Source organism: Lipotes vexillifer, unplaced genomic scaffold (assembly GCF_000442215.2).
Source record: "Lipotes vexillifer unplaced genomic scaffold, Lipotes_vexillifer_v1.1 scaffold1267, whole genome shotgun sequence".
Lineage (NCBI taxonomy): Eukaryota > Metazoa > Chordata > Mammalia > Artiodactyla > Lipotidae > Lipotes > Lipotes vexillifer.
Window position 1 is genome coordinate 733261 of NW_006790372.1, and position 8535 is coordinate 741795.

Consider the following 8535-nt stretch of genomic DNA (forward strand, 5'->3'; position numbering starts at 1 on the left):
TTCCCTACAGACTCCCTATATCTTTCTAATTAAACTCTCCTCAGACTATCCTAATATAAGTGTATTGTATGTTGTTGATAACCTGACGAATGAGCAACTGCTTCTTGTTTCCAAAATCTGTTGGAGGTGCTTTATTCTGCAGGTGGCACAATGAGGCTGAATTGATAAAACTGACATGCGTGACTAGCATCTGCCACTTTGTACTGAGGGATAAGCCAACAGAAATGACTTAACATCACTTAATCTAAGACCTAGTTTACCAAGCTTTATTGGAAGCTGTGTTCCAAGGTTCTTAGGGTGAAATGAGGCAAAATATATTTGTTAATCTTAAATTATTTAACTTTTTTCAAATATCGTTTCACTGGATCTCTAAAGAAGAATGCATCTTGACTTCCCCCAAGGTGGTCATTTCGCTTTGCTTCATCCTACTCTGAATGAAGATTCTCAGTTGGCAGACTAGGTGCTAAGCACTGGTAACTGATCCCTGAAAAGCTCCCGAAAGAAAACTCCTAGTAGTACTACTTCCACCAGAGAAATCTGCCAAGTCATGTGTACACGCCTGTAGTTAGTTCAAAACCCCAAAGTATTACTAGGCCAAGAGATAGACAATTTAAATCACCTAAACAAGTGGTGTTCTAACTTCAAGAGTCCCTGTGAAAGGTGAGCCAGCAGAAATACTTCAGATCTGCTTCCCTGTGTTCATCAAGGGTACCAGAATGAATACTTAGACTGGGGATTATGGAAGATGCGACAGCCTCTAAAGCCAAAGGCAGTCTGAGACTACTTGTAAATTTCAACCAGGGCCACATGGAGCCTGCCAAGAAGTGAAGATATTTTCATTTAAAGTGAAATAGTTTTCCGGTTGATTTCCTTGGGGCCAGTAAAGTGTTTGCTATTGCCAGTCTATCGCAAGCCAGAATGGTAAACCAGATGCCAGGTTTTTGTGTCTTTCTCTGATGCAGTAATTTGACTCTTGCTTGGGCTGTAAGAAACACTTATCACTGATGCCTCAGTAGCAAACAAGAGTAACACCTGACATTTATATAGTTCTCATTAAAATGTCATTCTTCAAACATTATTTCATCTGAACCTCAACAGTGCTGATCTATTCAAACTGCATTTTACAGATGCAGAAGCTGAGCCTTAGAATGGTTAAGTGACTTTCTCAAGGTCATAGAACAAACCGCTAAGTTCTTTTACACTCAGAATCTAATCATCACCATCTAGTCATGAAGATGCCTGTATCAAAAAATTCAGAATCCTATGTATTGGAGATTCCTGGCACTACAGGGCTCTCTGCCTCATGAGAAGTGATAAGTTGCATGTTCTGAAAATCTTGGTTCCTAGTTAATGATGAGTGATTTTTCCCAGCACCACTGCAGCACCTGAGACCCTTTAGAATTAGCCCTTGGACATAGGGGACTTACAGTAAACCCACGGTACCTCAGGATACTTTTTTTTTGTCTGTCTGGTCCAAGTCTCTGTAGTGAAAGTAAACCTTGTGAGTCTGGCCTGGTGTCCGCCTCACATGACCTTCCTTGGGGATCTTGAATCCAGATGAGCGCCTGGAATTTGAATGCTCTGATCTGCAAACACTCCAGTGCTACTAGTGTCCAAGTAAGGACCAGTGTGTATTGATTGCTATGTAAACCTGAGACCATGCAGATACTCTCTATTGTCTATTTTAAACAATGTAAAAAGTACTCTGGGGAGGGGAAGTTTTCTTTAGTTCCAACAGGAAAGTTCATTATATTTCATTAACACCAGCATACATAAACACACAGAAGCAACTAGAGTTTGCTAACTATAACCTGCACTGGTCATATTTTACATGCAATAACTTTCCTTATTTGTCTCCCTTCAGCAGAAATTTAGGCTGGGAATCAAGTGAACCAACATCAAACCAACTGGGCCAAGCAGTATGTGGTTACTTATCAGAATAAAAATGAAGGGAAGGTTGAAGACAAGTTGGAAAACATGTAGGCTAAAATAAGGCCCTGCTTAGCTTATAATAATCAGAACAGTAAGAAGCCAGGCTTTGAGATTACTAGACTTAAATATGTTCTTAAATTAACTGTGTACTTTCAGGTGGCAGCTGTTGCCCACCTCAAGTCCAGCAGCAGCACAGAAAACTGCCCACATGGAGTGGAAAGAGATATCAGTCTAAAGCCATTTTCACAAATGCATCCTTCTCCTGCGCTGAGAAAGCGGTATTTTCTTTTTGTTCCTGTATTCAGTTTTCTTTAAATTGAAGTATACTTGATTTACAATATTATATGTTTCAGGCGTACAACATAGTAATTCACAATTTTAAAGGTTATATTCCACTTATGGTTATTATAAAATTTTGGCTATATTCCCTGCGTTGTACTATATATCCTTGTAGCTTATTTATTTTATACATAGTAGTTTGTACCTCTTAATCCTCTACTGCTATCTTGCCTCTCCCCACTGATAACCACTACTTTGTTCTATATATCTGTCTGTTTCTGTTTTGTTACATTTATTCGTTTTATTTTTTAGATTCTACATATAAATGAAAACGTATAGTATTTGTCTTTCTCTGATTTATTTCACTTAGCATAATGCCCTCCAAGTCCATTCATGTTGTTGCAAATGGCATTCTTTTTTATGGCTGAGTAATATTCCATTGTGTTTATCTGTCTAGATAAATAAATAGATAGGTAGATAGATGGATAGATGGATAGATAGATATACACAACATCTTCTTTGTCCATCCATCTGTTGATGGACACTTAGGTTGCTTCCATATCTTGGCAATTGTAAATAGTCCTGCTATGAACATTGAGGTGCATATCATCTTTACAGATTAGTATTTTCATTTTCTTCTGATTTATACCCAGGAGTGGAATTGCTGGATCATATGGTAATTCTATTTTTAGTTTTTTGAGGAACCTCCATAATGTTTTCCATAGTGGCTGCACCAGTTTACATTCCCACCAACAGTGTACAAGGGTTCCCTTTTCTCCACATCCTCACCAACATTTGTTATTTGTAGACTTTTTGATGATAGCCATTCTGACAGGTGTGAGGTGGTATCTTATTGTGGAGAAACTAGTATTTTCTTTTGTCCTCTCTGAGCAAGCAGAAGCAGCCATGGGCACATGACAATGTGCTAAGGCTTTTCTCCTTGCAGGTCTGTCAGGTTTTGCTTCATCTATTTTGAAGATCTCTTACTAGGTGCATGAATATTTACACCAGTGGGTGTAAAGTGGTATCTCATTGTTTTGATTTGCATTTTCCTAATGCCTAATGATGTTGAACATCTTTTGTATGCTTGTTGGCCATTTGCGTGTCTTCTTTAGAGAAATGTCTCTTCAGATGTTTTGCCCATTTTTAAGTTGGGTTATTTTTCTTTTTACTGTTGAGCTGTAAGAGTACTTCATACACTCTGAATACTAGTCCCTTATCAATATTTCCAAATATTTTCTTCCATTCTGAGAGTCGTCTTGTTACTTTCTTGATGGTGTCCTTTAAAGTATAAAAGATTTTAATTTTGATGAAATCCTATTTATCTATTTTTCCTTTTGTTGCTTTTGCTGTTGGAATCATATCTAATCCAAGGTCATGAAGATTTGCCCCTATGTTTTCTTCTAAGAGTTTTATAGTTTTAGCTCTTACATTTAAGTCTTTGATTCATTCTGAGTTAGTTTTTATACATGGCCTGAGGTAAAGGTCCAATTTCATTCTTTTGCATGTGGCTATTCAGTTGTTCCAAAACAATTTGTTGAAAAGACTATTTTCCCCCCATTGAATTGTCTTGGCATCCTTTGAAAAATCAATTGGTCACAAATGTGTGGGTTTATTTCTGGACTCTCAATTCCATTCCATTGATCTATATGTCTGTCTTTATGCCAGTACCACACAGTTAATTACTGTAACATTTTAGTAAGTTTTGAAATTGTCAGGTGTGAGTCTTCCAACTTTGTTCTTATTTTTAAGGATTGTTTTGGCTTATTCGGTCTCCCTTGTGATTCCATATAAGTTTTAGGATCAGCTTGCCGCTTACTTCAAGGGAAAATATAGCCAACTGGGATTTTGATAAATTGCACTGAATCTGTGCCTCACTCTGGGGAATTTTGTATTTTAATAATCACTATTCCAACCAATGAACACAGGATGTCTTATCATTTATACAGGTCTTTTTAACTTCTTTCAATGATGTTTTGAAGTTTTCAGTGAACAAATGTTGTAGTTCTTTTATTTAATTTACTCCTAAGTATTTTATTCTTTTTTACACTACTGTAAATGGAAATTTCCCCTTAATTCTCTTTTTCAACTGTTAACTGCTTGTGTATAGAAACACAGTTTTTTTGTATATTGACCTTAGTATCATATAACTTCACTAAATGCATTTGTTAGCTTGAATAGTTTTTAGTGGATTTCTTAGGATTTTCTATATATAAGGTCATGTCATCAGCAAATAGAAGTAGTTTTACTTCTTCCTTTCCAACCTTTATGCCTTTTATTCATTTTCTGTTATTAATTGATCAGGCTAGAAACTCCAGTATAATATTAGATAGAGATGATGAGAATGGACATCTTTTTCTTGTTCCTAATCTAAGGGGAAAAGTTTTAGTCTTTCACCATTAAGTATGATGTTAGCTGTGGTTTTTCATAGATGCCCTTTGTCAGGTTGAGGAACTTCCCTTCTATTCCGAGTTGGTGAATGTTTTTATCATGAAGCATTGTTGAATATTGTCAAATGATTTTTATGCATCAACGAGATAATCATGTGAGTTTTTCCTTCATTCTATTAATTAGGTATATCACATTGATGGATTTTAATATGTTGAACCAACCTTGCATGCTGGTATAAATCCCACTTGATCGTGGTGTATAATCCTCTTAAGGTGCTTTTGAATTTGTTTTGCTAGCATTTTGTTGAGGATTTTTCACATCAGTATTCATAAGGGATGTGAATCTGTAGTTTTCTTGTAGTGCCTTATCAGCATAATACTGACCTCATAGAATGACTTAGGAAGTGTTCCCTCCCCTTCAATTTTTTGGAAGAGTTTAACCAGGGTTTTATTAATTCTTCTTTAAATGTTTCGTAGATTTCACCAGTGAAGCTGTCTGGTCCTGTGCTTTTTATATGTTGCTTAGCTGGATTTGCTAGTGGCTTTTATTGTTTGTTTGTTTTTTTAAAGATTTTGTGTCTATATTCATAAGGAATATTGGTCTGTAGTTTTTTGTGGTGTCTCATGTTTTGGTGTCAAGATTTTGGTATCTATGAGGTTTTGGCCTCATGGAATGAGTTGAGATGTTTTGCCTCCTCTTCAATTTTTCTGGGCAATTCTGTGAATGATTGGTATTAATTCTTCTTTAAACATTTGGTAGAATTCACCAGTTATCTTGTTCTAGGCTTTTATATGTGGGAAGTTTTAAAATTAATTATTCAGTCTTTTTACTTGTTATATCTATTCAGTTTTTCCATTATTTATTGTCAGTTTCGGTGGTTTGTGTCCTCCTAGAAATATGTCTATTCCATTTAATGTGTCTAATTTGTTCACATACAATTGTTCATAGTATTCTTTTATAGTCATTTTTATCTGTGTAATGTCAGTAGTAATGCCCCCTTTTTATACCTGATTTTAATAATTTGAATCGTCTCTGTCTTTTGTCTTATCTATGCCATGAATTCTAGCCACATTGACCTCCTCGGACTTAGAGGTCCATCTCTTTAATTCAAGGAGTTGGCTTAGATTCCACAACCCTGCTCCATGACCTGAAGTTGTACTCAAGGCAGTAAGACAGGGCAGATGTAGGTCTTACCAAGTTTGTTTCTCATCTCTTAGGGATCAGTATTCTTTATTACTTGATATCCAGTGTCTTGAAACCCCTTGTTTCATATTCTGAGGTTCTTTTTTCTGTTGTTCAGGTGGGAGATTAAATATGGTCTACCTTGGCCAGAAGTGGAAGTCTCATATCTCATTACTTACAATTACTTGGTGCCAGCACAGGGCAAATATTCATTACAACAGTAGGTCAAAATCTTTGTAGAGGACTTTGTTTACTATATTGGCACATAGGGCTTTAACTGTAGGGTCATCTGTTACCTCTTGTAATATGAATATTTGTATTAGGATAGCCTAGTCTTTTGTCTCAGCTGTGATTTAACAGTTGGAGTTTCAGATAAGATATTTTTCTCATTAACTTTAGTAATACAGTGTTTTACTTTATTGTAAGTGGGGAAAGTAGAAAGAATGGTTTTAGGCTCTGAATACACAAAGTGAAATATTGTGAGCACCACTGGTGTAATGAACACATTTCTTAGTGGGGGTGGGAAGTATGAAAACAGGGAAGGAGAAGTGAAAATCCTCCTTTCAAATCCTATATGGCAAACTCATTTTTTTTCATGTATCATGGGTCATAGAACTCTAGACTAAGAAGAAATCTTTCCAATCATTACATCCTATTCTCCTACTAGGCCTCTTATTAGGACTTTAATAGCTAGGAAAGATGGTTAAAATAGACTTCTCCAAGGGAGAGAAGTGGATGAAAAGAGAAGTAGTTGGAAGGGTGGTAGGGCTTGGTCTATACAATGTCTAAGATCCCTTGTAGTTCTAAACCCAATTCCAGAGTATCAACTCTATACAAACTAAGAGTCAAGTGTAGTTTTCTAAGGTGTTAAGGAACCAAACCGGAACCCTTGACAACTAAAAGGTTGACCGATTGTCATTGTCGTGCTCCCACCAAAAGACCTGGTAGTCTTGCAAAAAAAGTTTTTTGCAGTTTCTGTATCTTATATGCGTTATATCTACTGCGTAATTAATGTGAGATATTTAGCTATAATTCTAAGGACTGTCTAAGCACCACCACCAATACTGCCTGTCTTCCTAGAATGAGCATATTCTTAATATAAAGAGGAAAAGAAAACATAATAAAAAGGCAGGGTCAGAAAGATGGTTCCTAAACTACTTCTGAGAAAGTTAAAATAAAACAATAACAAAAATCTGAGCATGGACATATTTTAAATGGCCAATATGCATTCAATTCCCTGAAAATGATGCAGAAAGTACAAAAATGTTGAAAAACTTCTTGGGAGTTACAAGTGTGGAAACACAGAATGAACTGTGGGCATCACATTTTTCTGTAGATGTTTAAGAATCTGCTTCCCATTTCAATATTTCCTTGCTCCTTTTGTTATTGAAATGATATTTCAGGTTACTGCCAGTGCAATAGGATACCCTATAACGCATATTCTGAGACTGAAAAGTCAATTCATTAGCAAAATGAAAAGGCAACCTACTGAATGGGAGAAAATATTTGTAAAGCATATAACTGATATGGGATTTATATCCAAAATATATAAAGAACTATATAACTCAATAACAAAAATACAAAACAAAACAAACAAAAACAACCCCAAACAATCTGATTTAAAAATGAGCAGAGGATATGAATAGACATTTTCCCAAAAAAAGACATACAGATAGTCAATAGGTACATGAAAAGATGCTCAACATTACTAATCATCAGGGAAATGCAGATCGAAACCAAAATGAGATATCGCCTCACACCTGTCAGAATGGCCATCACCAAAAAGACAAGAAATAACAAGTGCTGGTAAGGGTGGAGAAAAGAGAACCTTAGTTCACTGTTGGTGGAAATGTAAATTGGTGCAGCCACTATGGAAAAATGTATAGAGGTTCCTCAAAAAATTAAAGGTAAAACTACCACATGACCGAGCAATTCCACTTCCGAGTATTTATTTAAAAAAAAAACACACTAATTTGAAAAGACACATGCACCCCTATGTTCATTGCGGCATTATTTACAATAGTCAAGGTATGAAAACAACCTAAGTGTCCATCAGTGGGTGAATGGATAAAGAAGATGTGGTACATATGTACAATGGAATACTACTCAGCCATAAAATGAATAAATCTTGCCATTTGCAGCAACATGGATGGACCTTGAGGGCATTATGCCAAGTGAAGTCAGACAGAGAGAGACAAATGCCATATGATCTCACTTACATGTGGAATCTGCAAAAACAAATGAACAAACAAAACAAAGTCCACAGATACAGAAAACAAAAAGGTGGTTGTCAGGGGGAGGGGGGATGGGTGAAATAAGTAAAGGGGGTCAAGAGGTACAAATTTCCAGTTATAAAATATATAAATCATGGGGATTTAATGTACAGCATGGTGACTATAATCAATAATATCGTAGTGTATATTTGAAAGTTGCTAAGAGAATAAATCTTAAAAGTTCTCATGGCAAGAAAAAAACTTTTTGTAACCTTGTATGGTGACAGATGGTGACAGACTTATTGTGGTGATCATTTTGCAGTGTATACAAATATTGAATCATTACATTGTACACCTGAAACTACCAGTTTTATATGTCAATTATACCTCAATTAAAAAAATAAAAAAAAACAAACAAGAAAGGTCAAGGAGGGGATTGTTTCTATTTCAGTTCTATGGACCCAAATGTTTAAGTTAAATCAGTGGTCTTCTCTGAAATTCTCAGGACTTTAAATAAGTTTCCCCCATTTATATAGCA